Below are 14,580 nucleotides of genomic sequence, written 5' to 3'. Positions count from 1 at the left end.
AATGTAAAATCTGGGGCTAAAACAAAATTTTGGTGGTACAAATGTAATAATTTTTTTATTCATTGCCCAATGGTTTAAAATTCTGTGACCCACCTGTGGTTGCAATATAATCACTGCACCCTAAAGGTACCGTCACACTTAGCGATGCACCAGCAATCCCGACAACGATACGACCCGGTCAGGATCGCTGGTGCATCGCTAAATGGTCGCTAGTGAGCTGCCACACAGGCAGATCTCACCAGCGACATAGCAGCGGTTGGAGGTCGTTACTTACCTGTCAGACGCGGCGATGAAGACGTCCTCCCGCGTCCACGCGTCGCTCGTCGGCGCCAGCAGGATGCCCAGCAGGAAGCGGCCGACGAGAAACGGCTCAGGACGTTCTCGCGCGATCAGCGATAACCAGCAGGGAAGCCGGTGGGAGGTAAGTATCACACATAGCGATATCGCTAGCAATATCACTGCTGCGTCACAAAATCGGTGACGCTTTAGCGATATCGCTAGCGATCTCACTTAGTGTGACAGGCCCTTTAGGCTGTGTTCACACAGTGCAGATTCTCCCGGATTTGCCGCTGCGGGTCCACTGCAGATCCGCAAGTCATGTATACACTGTGTTCCAAATTATTAAGCAAATGATATTTTTCTCTGATTTTCCTAAACAGTCGGTACAAAAGACAGTCAGTCTAATAAAGGTCACCACCGGTTAGAGTATACATCAAATTTTATTGAAGAAACCTCCCAATGATAACAGTATAATCTCCAAAATGAATAAAAACTCAAATTGCACTGTTCCAAATTATTACGCACAGTAGAATTTCTAAACATATGATATGTTTTAAAGAACTGAAAATGCTCATTTGTGGAATTTGCAGCATTAGGAGGTCACATTCACTGAACAAAAAAGCTATTTAACTTCAAAATATTCCTAACAGGCCAAGTTACATGTTAACATAGGAACCCTTCTTTGATATCACCTTCACAATTCTTGCATCCATTGAATTTGGGAGTTTTTGGAGAGTTTCTGCTTGGATTTGTTTGCATGAAGTCAGAATAGCCTCCCAGAGCTGCTGTCTTGATATGAACTGCCTCCCATCCTCATAGATCTTTTGCTTGATGATACTCCAAAGGTTCTCCATAGGGTTGAGGTCAGGGGAAGATGGTGGCCACACCATGAGTTTCTCTCCTTTTATGCCCATAGCAGTCAATAACTCAGAGGTATTCTGCATTGTCATGCATGAAGATGATTTTGTTCCTGAAGGCATGTTTCTGCTTTTTATACCATGGAAGACAGCTGTCAGTCAGAAACGCTATATACTTTGCAGAGGTCATTTTCACTCCTTCAGGAACCTTAAAGAGCCCTACCAGCTGTTTCCCCATGATTCCGGCCCAAAACATGACTCCTCCACCTCCTTGCTGACGTCGCAGCCTTGTTGTGACATGGTGGCCATCCACCAACCATCCACTACTCCATCCAGGGTTGCTCGACACTCATCAGTAAACAAGACTGTTTGAAAATTAGTCTTCATGTATGTCAGGGCCCACTGCAACCGTTTCTGCTTGTGAACACTGTTTAGGGGTGGCCGAATAGTAGATTTATGCACCACAGCAAGCCTTTGAAGGATCCTACACCTTGAGGCTCGAGGGACTCCAGAGGCACCAGCAGCTTTAAATATCTGTTTGCTGGTTTGTAATGGCTTTTTAGCAGCCACTCTGTTAATCCGATGAACTTGCCTGGCAGAAACCTTCCTCATTCTGCCTTTATCAGCACAACATGTCTGTGCTCAGAATCAACCACAAATCTCTTAACAGTACGATGATCACGTTTAAGTTTTTGGGAAATATCTAATGTTTTCATCTCTTGACCAAGGCATTGCACTATTTGATGCTTTTCAGCAGCAGAGAGATCCTTTTTCTTTCCTAAATTCCTTGAAACCTGTGCCCTGCTTAATAATGTGGAACATCATTCTTAAGTAGTTTTCCTTTAATTGAGCTCACCTGGTAAACTAATTATCACAGGCGTTTGAGATTGATTTCAGTGATCCAAAGAGCCCTGATACACAATACCATCTATGAGTTTATTTGAAAAACAAAAAATTACATCTTTAGGACACTTAAATCCAATTTGCATAATAATTTGGAATACCGTGTAGTACAATGTTAGGCAATGGAAATTAAAAACTTCCGCGCAGATTAGCTACTTTTTTTTCCGCAGCATGTCAATTCTTTGGGCGGATCTGCAGCGTTTCTGCACCCATTGACTTGCATTGATCCGCAGCAAAACCGCAGGTCTCAAAAAGATCTGCGACTTTGCTACGGATGAAACGCTGCAGATCGGGAGGGGGGAAAAGTGAGGGCGGAGTGTGGGTGGTGACTGTGTGCATGTATGTGTGTGGGCAGTGACTGGACGTGTATATGTGTATGCGGGGTCTGCGGGGCTCATCGGGCTGTCGTTGGGTGTGTGCGGGGGGTTACCGGGGCTGTGCAGGGCTCATCGGGCAGTCGGGGATCTGTGCAGGGGTCAGTAGCAGTCCCATCATCTGGCTAATGTGTTGAATGTAAAAAAAAAAAAAAAAAGAACATACAACAAATAGCATACAGATCATACAACATATAACATACAGAAAATACAACATATAACATACAGAACATACATATAAGATACAGAACATACAACATATAACATACATATAACATACAGAACATACATAAGATACAGAACATACATATAACATACATAACATACATATAAGATGCAGAACATACAACATATAACATACATATAACATACAGAACATACATATAACATACATAACATACATATAAGATGCAGAACATACAACATATAACATACATATAACATACAGAACATACATATAAAACATACAGAACATACATATAAGATACAGAACATACATATAAGATACAGAACATACATATAAGATACAGAACATACAACATATAATATACATTTAACATACAGAACATACATATAAGATACAGAACATACAACATATAATATACATTTAACATACAGAACATACATATAAGATACAGAACATACAACATATAACATACAGAACATACATATAAGATACAGAACAAACAAAACATAACATACAGAACATATATACATCAACAAAGTGCCCTATCTCAACTATTAAGTGAAAATTAGGGACCAAAAGAGTTTTAGCAAAAAAAGGTAGATTTTATTACATAATAATTAAAAACAGCAACAGAGCATCAATGCTAAAGCAGGCAGTGATAGACATAGATACTCAATGACATCTAGAGTGAAAAAATCGAAGTGGATAGAATAATAGTAGAGAGCGTTACTCCCTCAAAGTACTCAATGATAAGTCACATCCATATAGTATAAATATAATCTAGAGTGCCACATTAATCAATCTGCCATATTTATGTAGTAGAGATAATAGAAAATATTTCTCTTGCCGAAAGATTTCTTTTATTACATTCACTAAAATATTAGTTCTTAGCTAAGGCAAAAATGCAAAACCAATACTGCATAATGTACATTGCACCGTAAACAGTTTTCACCGCACGGGGAGTCGTTTTCAAAATGCTGCGCCAATCACATAGACTTGCGTAAAGTGGCAAGAGTTAAAAATAAATACAAGTGATTGCCACAATATAAGCTGGCAAGAATTAGCCCACTGTGATATCCAAAAAAGCACGAGCAAACAAATAGTTGCTAAGCAGAGTAAAATGCATATTAATGCAAGTTAAACTGGGCGCAATTTAAGAATAAAGTACAAGTAATAGCCTCAGCAAATACTGGCGAAAATAAGCCCATTAAGATGACCAAACTAGGGCAAAAGCAGACTATTATCTACTGAGCAGAGTAAGAAGCATATTAATGCAAGTTAAACCAGATAACGATTATAGAGTAAAGTAACGTAACACTTACAATAAAGTGACTGTATGCTGCCACTGCCTGCCGCCTCTACGCGCGTTGCGCCTTGGCTTCCTCATACAGTATAACATACAGAACATACAACATATAACATACATATAACATACAGAACATACATATGACATAAGAACATACATATAACATACAGAACATACAATATATAACATATAGAACATATAACATACAGAACATGCAGAACATATAACAAGCAGAACATACATATAAGATACAGAACATACAGAACATATAACATACATATAAGATACAGAACATACAACATATAACATACAGAACATACATATAACATACAGAACAAACATATAACATACAGAACATACATATAAGATACAGAACATACAGAACATATAACATACATATAAGATGCAGAACATACAACATATAACATACAGAACATACATATAAGATTCAGAACATACAACATATAAGATACAGAACATGCAACATATAACATACAGAGCATACAACATAGAACATACAACATATAACAAACAGAACATACATATAACATACAACACATAACATAGAGCCATCGATCTCCTGTAATAAAGATAAAATAATAAACCAACCTATACTCACCTCTCTGCCGCAGTCCAATTAATATTGAGAGTCCCACGACAATCTCCTGTGGAGAGCTGCACATCAGCTGATGTGACCTCTCTCCAGGGGCTCCAGCACTGAAATGACAGGAGGAGGTAATCCTCCGCTGTGTATTCCTCAGCCGGGAAAGAGGTCCCGTAACCCTAACCCTAGCCCTAACCCTAATTCTTACACAGCAGTGCTGTAAAGTGAGACTCTGAACTCAGGTAACCTCAGGGATGGACTGCAGGAGGCATTGTCTTCTGTCAGTTCATCACTAGGAGGCCTCATAGAGCAGTGACATCACCTGATGTCACTGTTCTATAGGGGAGATCGTTGTGGGACCCTCGTTATTAATTGGACTGCGTTGGACAGGGAGTATACGGTTGGTTTATTATTTTTTGTTTTTTTCTAGGAGACGAGGGCATCGCTTGGATCTGGGAGTTAAATAAAAAGTTGAAAACCGTGTTGTGTTTTATTTCATTAAAAGACTTTATTCTTATGTGTGTGTCTTATTGACGCCTCTCCATTATTAACCGGGCTTAACGTCACCTTCTAATAGCAAGGTGACATTAACCCCTTATATTACCCCATATCCCACCGCGACACAGGACTGGGAAGAGAGGCTAAGTGCCAGAATTGGCGCATCTTATAGATGCGCCATTTCTGGGGCGGCTGCAGGCTGGTATTTGTAGCCAGGGGGGGCAATATCCATGGCCCCTTCCTAGGCTATGAATATCAGCCCGCAGCTGTCTGCGTACACTTTCTGGCTATAAAATATAGGGTGACCCCACGTCATTTTTTTCGGGGTGGTCCCCCTATTTTAATAGCCAGTAAAGGCTATGCAGACAGCTCCGGGCTGATATTCATAGCCTGGGAAGTGGCCATAGGTATTACTCCCTTCCCAAGCTACAAATATTGGCCCCCGGTCATCGGCTTTCCCCCTCTGGCGCAGAATGTTGCGCGGGAGCCCACGCCATTTTTATTTTTTGTTTTTTTTAATATATATATGGCTATAAATCTATAGATATATCTATGTATATGTCTATAGATATATCTATGGAAATATCTATAGATATATCTATGGAAATATCTAGAGATATATCTATGAAAATATCTATAGATATATCTATGGAAATATCTATAGATATGTCTATGGAAACATCTATAGATATGTCTATGGAAACATCTATAGATATGTCTATGGAAATATTTATATATATCTATAGATATATCTATGGAAATATCTATAGATATATCTATGGAAATATCTATAGATATATCTATAGAGAGATAGATATGGGATAGATAGATGTATCCGTATATCTATCTATATCTAACTATCTATTCCATATTTATCTATCTATCCCATATCTGTCTATTTATCCCATATCTATCTATCTATCTATCTATCTATCCCATATTTATCTATCTGTCTGTGTGTGTAATGGAGTGTGGGTTGGACAGAAATGACATCACAAATCTTTTTTTTTGTGTTAATTTGCATATCTTTATTTAGCTTACAAAAACGCATACAAATCCGCAGGCAAAACCGCACTGAAAAACCGCATCAAATCCGCATCAGAAACGCACCTGCATTTTCTGCCAAGAGCTGCGGTTTTTGTGGGGAAAAATCCGCGGGAGAATACGCACTGTGTGAACATATCCTAAGATGAATTCATTGAGAGGTGTAGTTTGTAAAATCGTGTCTCTTAGGCCGGAGTCACACTAGAGAGGAATACGGACGAGTAAGAGGCGTTAAAAGCACGCATTACACACGGACCAATGATTCTCTATGGGTTTGCTCCCAACAGCCGTATATTTCTCGTCCGTAGTCTATGGTCCGTGCCAATCACAGCATGCTGCGATTGTCAGTGTACTACGCCCGTAGTACGCCAATGCAAGTCTATGGGTGCGCAAAAAATACGGATTACACACGAACCACACGTGTGACTTGCGAGAAATACGCAGGTCTTTTGGCTGGAGACAGGAAATGGTCCAATCCATCATCAGGAAGCCTAGACATGCAAATGAGCTCAAAAAGAGCTCCAGACATCCAGGAAGTACGCCTCCACAGAGTACAGCAGCATCATGGCGCCATATTTCCTGAATGTGGAGATGCTTATTGTACTGGTTCAGGAGCGGCCAGAACTCTGGGACCAACGTGATGCCCATTATGCCAACCGGGCAAGAAAGGAGGCGTCATGGAGGCGCATATGTCGCCAGATGTTCCATGATTTTGGTGATCGGCCACGTGAGGAGCAGCAGAAACTGAGTAAGTACAAGCCAAAAAATGATTAAAGTTACCTCACATCAAAAAAAGCATATAGAATTAGGCCCCCACCCTTCCTGTGCTTGTACTTTTTTCCTCATGAGACTGGTAGATTTTGATGTGACACATGGTTTGACACTGCCATAATTTGGCCCAGGCCACAAGCTCCTCATCCTCCTAGCCAACCAAGTTATTTTAAGTGTAGTTACTTGATACATGAACTATTGTGACCCTGTGTATCTGGCCTGGATGCCCCAATTAGATATGCCACCCTGGGTAGAAAGCACACCCCAGAAGGCCACACGCCTAGACTACTGGTAGCAAATTTGCCCGATCAAATATGTTAAATTGAGAATATTTCCTGTCACATTGCAGTGGAAGATGTGATGAGACGCTGGCGCAGCATCCGCGATCAGTACAGGCGGGAACGTCAGCAGCGGTCCAGGAGTGGTGATGCGGGCCACGTCAAGCGAAAATACATCTATTATGACCGCCTCTCCTTACAGATGATGGCGAGGAGGCATACTCATGTAGCCTGGCCCTTTATCTTCGTTTCCTTTCCCGTGAGTTGAGGCTCCGTATTCAAGGATGTTTTCAGATCCTGCTTGATGCAAGCACACCCCACAATACCCCATATGAGCTGTTTGAGTATCTGGAGAGGTGGCAGCTTTCACCCAGAAATCTAATGCGCCTTTGGCCACCCACACAGATGCTTGCTCAAGCAGGCTCTGAGGATCCTCAAATACGTGGGCCTACACCTCACCCCCTTCCTCCCCCTACCCAACCTTTACAACACCAGCAACATATGTCTGCCTCTAGCCAACCCCACCAATATGGCCACTTTTTCCCACCCAGTGTTGAAGGCTGGTCCCAACCTGGTTGGGGACGACATGGCTATATTGGTGGGTATGAGACACGGGCCTACCCGAGCCAACAAGATGCCCCTCTTCCTTATTACTCTGGCCAGTACCCCCAACAATCCCAGGAGGAAGGACTGTTATGAATGGGTCACCGAGGAGGAAAAAAAAAACAAGCTAAGTCTCAGAAAACCAGAGAGGTTGGTAACTATGCAGATTGCAGATCCCTGATCTTAACCACACAACTAGCAGCAATCGTGGAGCGTTCCTACGATGGTCCTAGACACCTCGTCACAACCGGAGAGCTACATAAGCCTAAAGCAGGAAAAGAGGAAAACTAACTGCCCCATAGCAGACCCTAAAGGAAAGACAGCCCCCCACATGTATTGACGGTGAAGCAAGATGAAAACACAAACAAAGGCAGGAAAATAGGCTGAGCAAACAATGGGGCCCGACTAACTAGAAAGGACAGGAAAGGAAAGCTACTGTCTGCAATCTGCCAAAAAAACCAACAAAAATAATGTCCAACACGTCTGATAGCAAAATTAACCCTGAAGTCACTAGACTTATCCCACTATATCAGCACTCTGAAATATTCTGAAACAGAGCAAAAAGAGGCCAATCTAATAAGGGACAAAAAGGCAAATTGGCAAATACAGATAAATAGGAGTGAAAGTTCAGCATAGCCCCAGCAGGGGCAAGCTGACCACACAAGAAACTGAATTGACCAACAAGCGCAAGTGTGAACATTAGCAAAAAACAAACTTAACTTGAGAAGACTGGAAGAGAGCTGAAGTCCAAGACCTGAGTGTCACGTCCGCCATGTCTGCCATGTCTGTTTGTCTCAAGAACTCCTGGAGCGATGTGCATGCGCATGTTTTGTCTGCTGTCCTGCATGTTCGCTAGAGCTGTGTGCAGACTCACCTCATGTCTGAGCTGCAGGATCCCTGCGTTTCTGCTCTGCCTTCTGTGATCTTCTCGTCATGTCTGGAGTCCTTGATCATGTGATGTTTCTTAAGATCCTGCACTGTCTGGTTCTGCAATCATCTCGTCATGTCTAGAATCCCGGAAGTTCTCCCCTGGTCCTGACCTGGAGGAGGAGGTGCTATGCCCTATATCAGGCCGCCTCTTCCTATGCTCAGGGCCTGATTATTGTGTTGCTTCCCTGCAAGGCTCTGGGTCTGTGGGGTTGCTCCCTCTATTCTGTGCCCTTGCACTTTGCTCTGTAGTGCGTCTCTGCACACGCTCCGTGCTCGTATTCTGCCTCTTGTCTTGTGCCATGTCTTGTGTTGTCTCTCGTGCCATGTTTGTCTTTGCCTTGCTTTGCCTTGTAGTCCTTCTGCTGTTCTTTGTCTTAGTCTGTTTTGCTATGTCTCGCCTTAGCTATGCTTTGACTTGTAGTCCTTCCTTTGTTCTCTGCCTCGCCTGTTTTGCCATGTCTTGCTTTTGCTATGCTTTGACTTGTAGTCCTCCCTGTGTTCTCTGCCTTGCTATTCCTTGCTTTGTGTTCCTCCCTATGGTCTCAGTCTTTGCTTGCTCTGCCTCGCTCTCTCCTATGGTGCTCTGTAGTGCTCCCTGGCACACGCACCATTTCTCCTCTCCTTAGTGCTCGTTTCTTTGTCTAGTCCCAAGGTCTTCCCTTGGCCCGGCTTTGGGCTTCTGCCTACGCTCCGCTGCTAGACTCTGTCCTCGCTCTGACCTGGCTCTGTTTCTGCTTGTGTTCCTTGCCTTGTTCCCTGCCTTGTCCTTGCATTGAACCCCGGCGTGGGTTCCCCTTGGCCGTCTCCTGTGCCGTGGTAAGTGCCACGTGTTTGTGTACAGCCGTGTGTACTGGCCAGTGTGGCGTGCCCCCTGCGTGGCTCCTAGCACGCACCCTGCCTTGAACCCTGGCGTGGCTCCTAGCACGCACCCTGCCTTGAACCCTGGCGTGGCTCCTAGCACGCACCCTGCCCTGAACCTGGCGTGGCTCCTAGCACGAAGGTTCCTTTGCCCCCTCCTGTGCCTTAGTCGTGCCTCGTGCTGGCGTTACAGCCGTGTGCATTGGCCAGTGAGGTGTGCGTCCCTGCGTAGCTCCTAGCACGCAGCCCTGCTCTGAACCCTGGCGTGTCTCTACACGCACCCTGTCTTGTACCTTGGCGTGTCTCTACACGCACTCTGTCTTGTACCTTGGCGTGTCTCTACACGCACTCTGTCTTGTACCTTGGCGTGTCTCTACACGCACTCTGTCTTGTACCTTGGCGTGTCTCTACACGCACTCTGTCTTGTACCTTGGCGTGTCTCTACACGCACTCTGTCTTGTACCTTGAACCTTGGCGTGTCTCTACACGCACTCTGTCTTATACCTTGTACCTTGGCGTGTCTCTACACGCACTGTCTTGTACCTTGTGCCTTGGCGTGTCTCTACACGCACTGTCTTATTCTATGCTTTGGCGTGGCTACACACGCACCCTGTCTCGTTTGTGAACCTTGGCGTGTCCCCTACACACGCACCTAGCCTTGGACCCTGGCGTGTCCCCTACACACGCACCTAGCCTTGGACCCTGGCGTGTCCCCTACACACACACCTAGCCTTGGACCTTGGCGTGTTCCCTAAACACGCACCCTGCTTGGATATCTGTCGTGCCTCCTTGCCTGAACCCTGGTTTGCCTGCCGGATGCCCGGAACCTGCCGACCGTTGCCAGAGGTCCGGAACCAGATGACTACGGCCTGATGTCCGGAGCTGACGTCCGCAGCCTGATCCCTGGACCCTGTCGGTTTGCCAGCAGTCCGGAGTCCGATGCCATCATGCCATTACCTGTGCCTAGGCGTGCCATCTGGCACGTACCATGTTATGGACCTTGGCGTGCCCACGCACGCACCTTGCACGTTTTGCTTGTTTTCTCTGTATGTGATCTTGTGTTATTCTAATGAAGATACCTTGCACCTACGTCTAGTCTCGTCTTGCTTCCTGCTCGTCCTTGTCGTCAGACACTCTTCTAGTGTCCCCTGAGCCGGCCGTCTGGTCCCAGCAGTCGTGGTGGCTCACCCCCTTGGTCTTGCCCCTGACACTCCCTGTATAGGGGGTGGATTCTCACAAGGTCAGCTCGCCCTCGGTGGGTGGGTGCCACGACCCAGAGGGTCCACTCAAAAAATGGGCTCAGCAGGAGCTGAGTCCGTCACACTGAGAAGCAAACTGGATCACCAGCACTAGGATAGGGCGTCGGCTGTCTTATATCCAGTCTGATACTCCAGAGATCCAATCATTATCCTCCTCATCAGGTGGCAGATCACTACCACGTAAACCAACCTCACTACCTCCTGTCACCACCAGAGGGAGAATGGAAGGAGAATTCTCAACTGGTGGAGCAGAAAATGAGCTCATAACATGTCTCTGTCTCAATTCTCAAAAACCGTGTCAGCATACTAACATACGCTTACCAATGCAATTAAACAGTCATACAATCATAAGGGGTAGAAATATATATATTTAGACACACATAAAACCAAAAATTATAACATAGATACAGCATGCTCTTGCCAAGAAGTTTCCCCCTCAGGTGACAAAGTAATTAGTGAAAATATCACGCACTTTGAGCCCAGAGAGCGGTCTACGTTGAGGGTTGATAGGTGGTCTCACCCTACGCACATTGTCCGGCCTACGCACAATACCAGCAGAGGAGGAACAATCATGTATCCTGGTGAAGTTATGAAGAACCACACAGGCTTTAACTACTTCATTAACATTTTGTTCACTCAGCTGAATGGCAGACTGGAGTACCCGCCATTTGGCACTAAGAATGCCAAAGGAACACTTCACCAGTCGCCGAGCACGTGATAGGCGCAAGTTAAAAATTCTGCGCCTGTGGTCAAGGTTGCGCCGGGGATATGGCCTCATGACATTGTGTGTTAACTGAAATGCCTCATCTGCCACAAGGACATAAGAGACTGATTCTTGAGTGGAGCCTGGTAGCTGGCGTGGTGGTGGTAGATCCAACTGGTTGGTGCGTAGCCGCCGAGCCATAATGGAAGTATTGAAGACTCTAGAGTCTCCCGTCCTTCCATAGGCTCCAATGTCAACAATTATAAACTTGTATTGAGGGTCGGCCAGAGCCAACAATACAACAGAAAAGTATTGTTTATAATTGAAGATTTGGGAGCCAGAGTTCGGCGGCTTACGCACCCGGATATGTTTGCCATCATGGGCTCATGGGCCCCAATACAATTAGGAAACTGGCTTTCCTCCTCAAAGTCCCTTGATATCCTCAACCAGTCTTCCATCCTGGGCTCGGGCATGACGACTTGATGTAGTCTTGTCCAGATTTCAATACATGTTGACCTGACTATGCCAGAAATGGTAGATCTTCCAATGAGAAACTCATGGTGGAGGGCGGCATAAGACAGGCCAGTGGACAGGAAGCTGAAGAACAACAGAAATTGAACATTTTAGAATGCAAAAATTCGAAAAAAAACAGGTACATACGTACCAAACGTGTTAGGAATTCAGATCGACTAACACACACATATTTGGTTACACAATGACTAAGTGATATTCAGTACATATTACACATAACATTCTGGTCTGTAAGTTGAAACATATGTGGACTAAGATGAGGGTATTAAACTTAGTCCAAGAAGCCAAAAATACATACTTTGGGCAACACATCTTGAACATAGAGAATGTGGTTGTGTAGTACATACCGTAATGTGAGCAGAAGTCGCTCCTCTGCAGATATAGCTTTGTGCATCCTTGTGTCCTGAAAGGTCATCCCAGGGCGCACTGTCTCCAAGAGTCGATCAAATGTTGCAAGGCTCATGCGACAGTATTGGTAGAATTTAACAGGATGCTCACGCATAGAAGAATAGAGGCGGTGAAAATGACCTCTTGTGAGTCGTTGCCTCAAAAGTGGATGGACCCACATGCGTCTCCTCCTCCGCGGATCCACTATCACTGGGTATGGTTGGCCAAAGCGGCGTGACAAAAGCCAGTTGAAGAGAACCTCCTCTGTTCTGTTGAAACTCAGACTGTTTGCCACGTTGCACATACAACACCAACACACCTAGTGAAGGCAAGGTCACAAATGGACAGAATGGAGGCAGCCACCTGTTCCTGAGGCAATAAATAGGGTACAGGCTAATGATTTAAATAACTAACAGGCCTCAAAACCGTTAAATGTCCATATTGCAAGGCTGTGAGAAAATCTCGCCAAACGGATTGCATACGGATGCCATACGGATTACATACGGATGCTGACATGCGCAAAATACGCGAACACACCTTGCTTACGGATGACATGCGGAGCACTATTTAGGGGTCATTCATCCGTATTATGCATGTAAGATACGGACCGTATTTTGCGTCGGTTAGTGTGACCCCGGCCTTATGGGTGGGTTCTGCTGTTCTAGCACCTTAGAGGCTCTGCCAATATGACATGGCACCCTCAAATCAGCCCAGCAAAATGTGAACTCCAATGTGGTGCATTTTCCCTTGTGAGTTTTTAACTGTGCCCCAAAAATAATTTTTGACCACATTTGGGGTATCGGCGTACTCAGGAGAAATTGCACAATACATTTTGGGGTCCATTTTCTCCTGCTATCCATGTAAAAATAAAATAATTGGGGCTAAAACAAAATATTTGGGATGAAAATGTGAATTTTTTTTATTTTCATGCCTCTATGTTATAAACTTCTGTGAAGCAGCTCTGTGATCAAGGTGCTCACCACACATCTATCTACATTTCTTCAAGGGTCTAGCTTCCAAAATTGTGTCACTTGTGGGGGTTTTCCACTGTTTAGGCACATCAGAGGCTCTCGAAACGAGACATGACATTGGCAGATCATTCCATGAAAAAGTCTGTGTTCCAAAACGTCACTCCTTTTCTGAGCCCTGCCATGAGCCTAAACCCCTACATATGGGGTATCTGCGTACTTAGCAGAAATTGCACAATACATTTTTTGGTCCATTTTCTCCTGCTGTCCTTGTAAAAATAAAAAAATTGGAACTAAATAATATTTTTGTTCGAAATGTTTTTTTTTTTTTTTTCATGGCTCAGTGTTATAAGCTTCTGTGAAGCACCTAGGGGTTCAAGGTGCTCACCACACAGCCAGATAAGTTCTATGGGAGGTCTAGTTTCCAAAATGGTGTCACATATTGGGGGCTTCCACTGTTTAGGCACATCAGAGGCTTCCCAAACGTGACATGGCGTCCGCTAATTATTCCAGCAAATTTTGCATTCAAAAAGTAAAATGGCGCTCCTTCCAAGCCATGATGTGCGCCCACACAGTAGTTTTCGCCCACATATGGGGTATTGGCGTACTCAGGAGAAATTGCCCAACAAATTACTGTATATGGTGCGATATTTCCTGTTACACTTGTGAAAATGCAAAATTTGGGGCTAAAAACATTTTTGTGGGGAAAATGTGATTTATTTTTACTTTCATGGCTCAACACGATAAACTTCTGTGAAGCACCTCAGGGTTCAAGGTGCTCACCTCAAATCTACTTGTTGGCGGTCTCCATTCTTTAGGCACATCAAGTGCTCTCCAAACGCAACATGGCGTCCTCTATTTATTCCAGCAAATTTTACATTAAAAAAATGGCGCTCCTTCCCGACTGAGCCTTGCCGTGTGCCCAAACAGTGGTTTTGACCAACATATGGGGTATCAACATGCTGAGGAGAAATTGCACAACAAATTTTGGAGTCCATTTTTTCCAGGTACCTGGAAAAAAAATTGGGGTCTAAAGTCAAATTTTTGTGACAAAAAGTTAAATGTTCATTTTTTCCTTCCACATTCCAAAAATTCCTGTGAAGCACCTGAAGGGTTAATAAACTTTTTTAGTGTGATTTTGAGCACCTTGAGGGGTGCAGCTTTTTAAAATTATCTGTGATATAGGCCTCTAAAAATCACTTTGAATGTGGTGGTACCTAAAAAAAATGTTTTTGTAAAT

Source organism: Dendrobates tinctorius, unplaced genomic scaffold, assembly GCF_039654945.1.
Source record: "Dendrobates tinctorius isolate UK_male_01 unplaced genomic scaffold, ASM3965494v1 ptg000026l, whole genome shotgun sequence".
NCBI lineage: Eukaryota > Metazoa > Chordata > Amphibia > Anura > Dendrobatidae > Dendrobates > Dendrobates tinctorius.
This window is presented reverse-complemented; position numbering follows the sequence as displayed.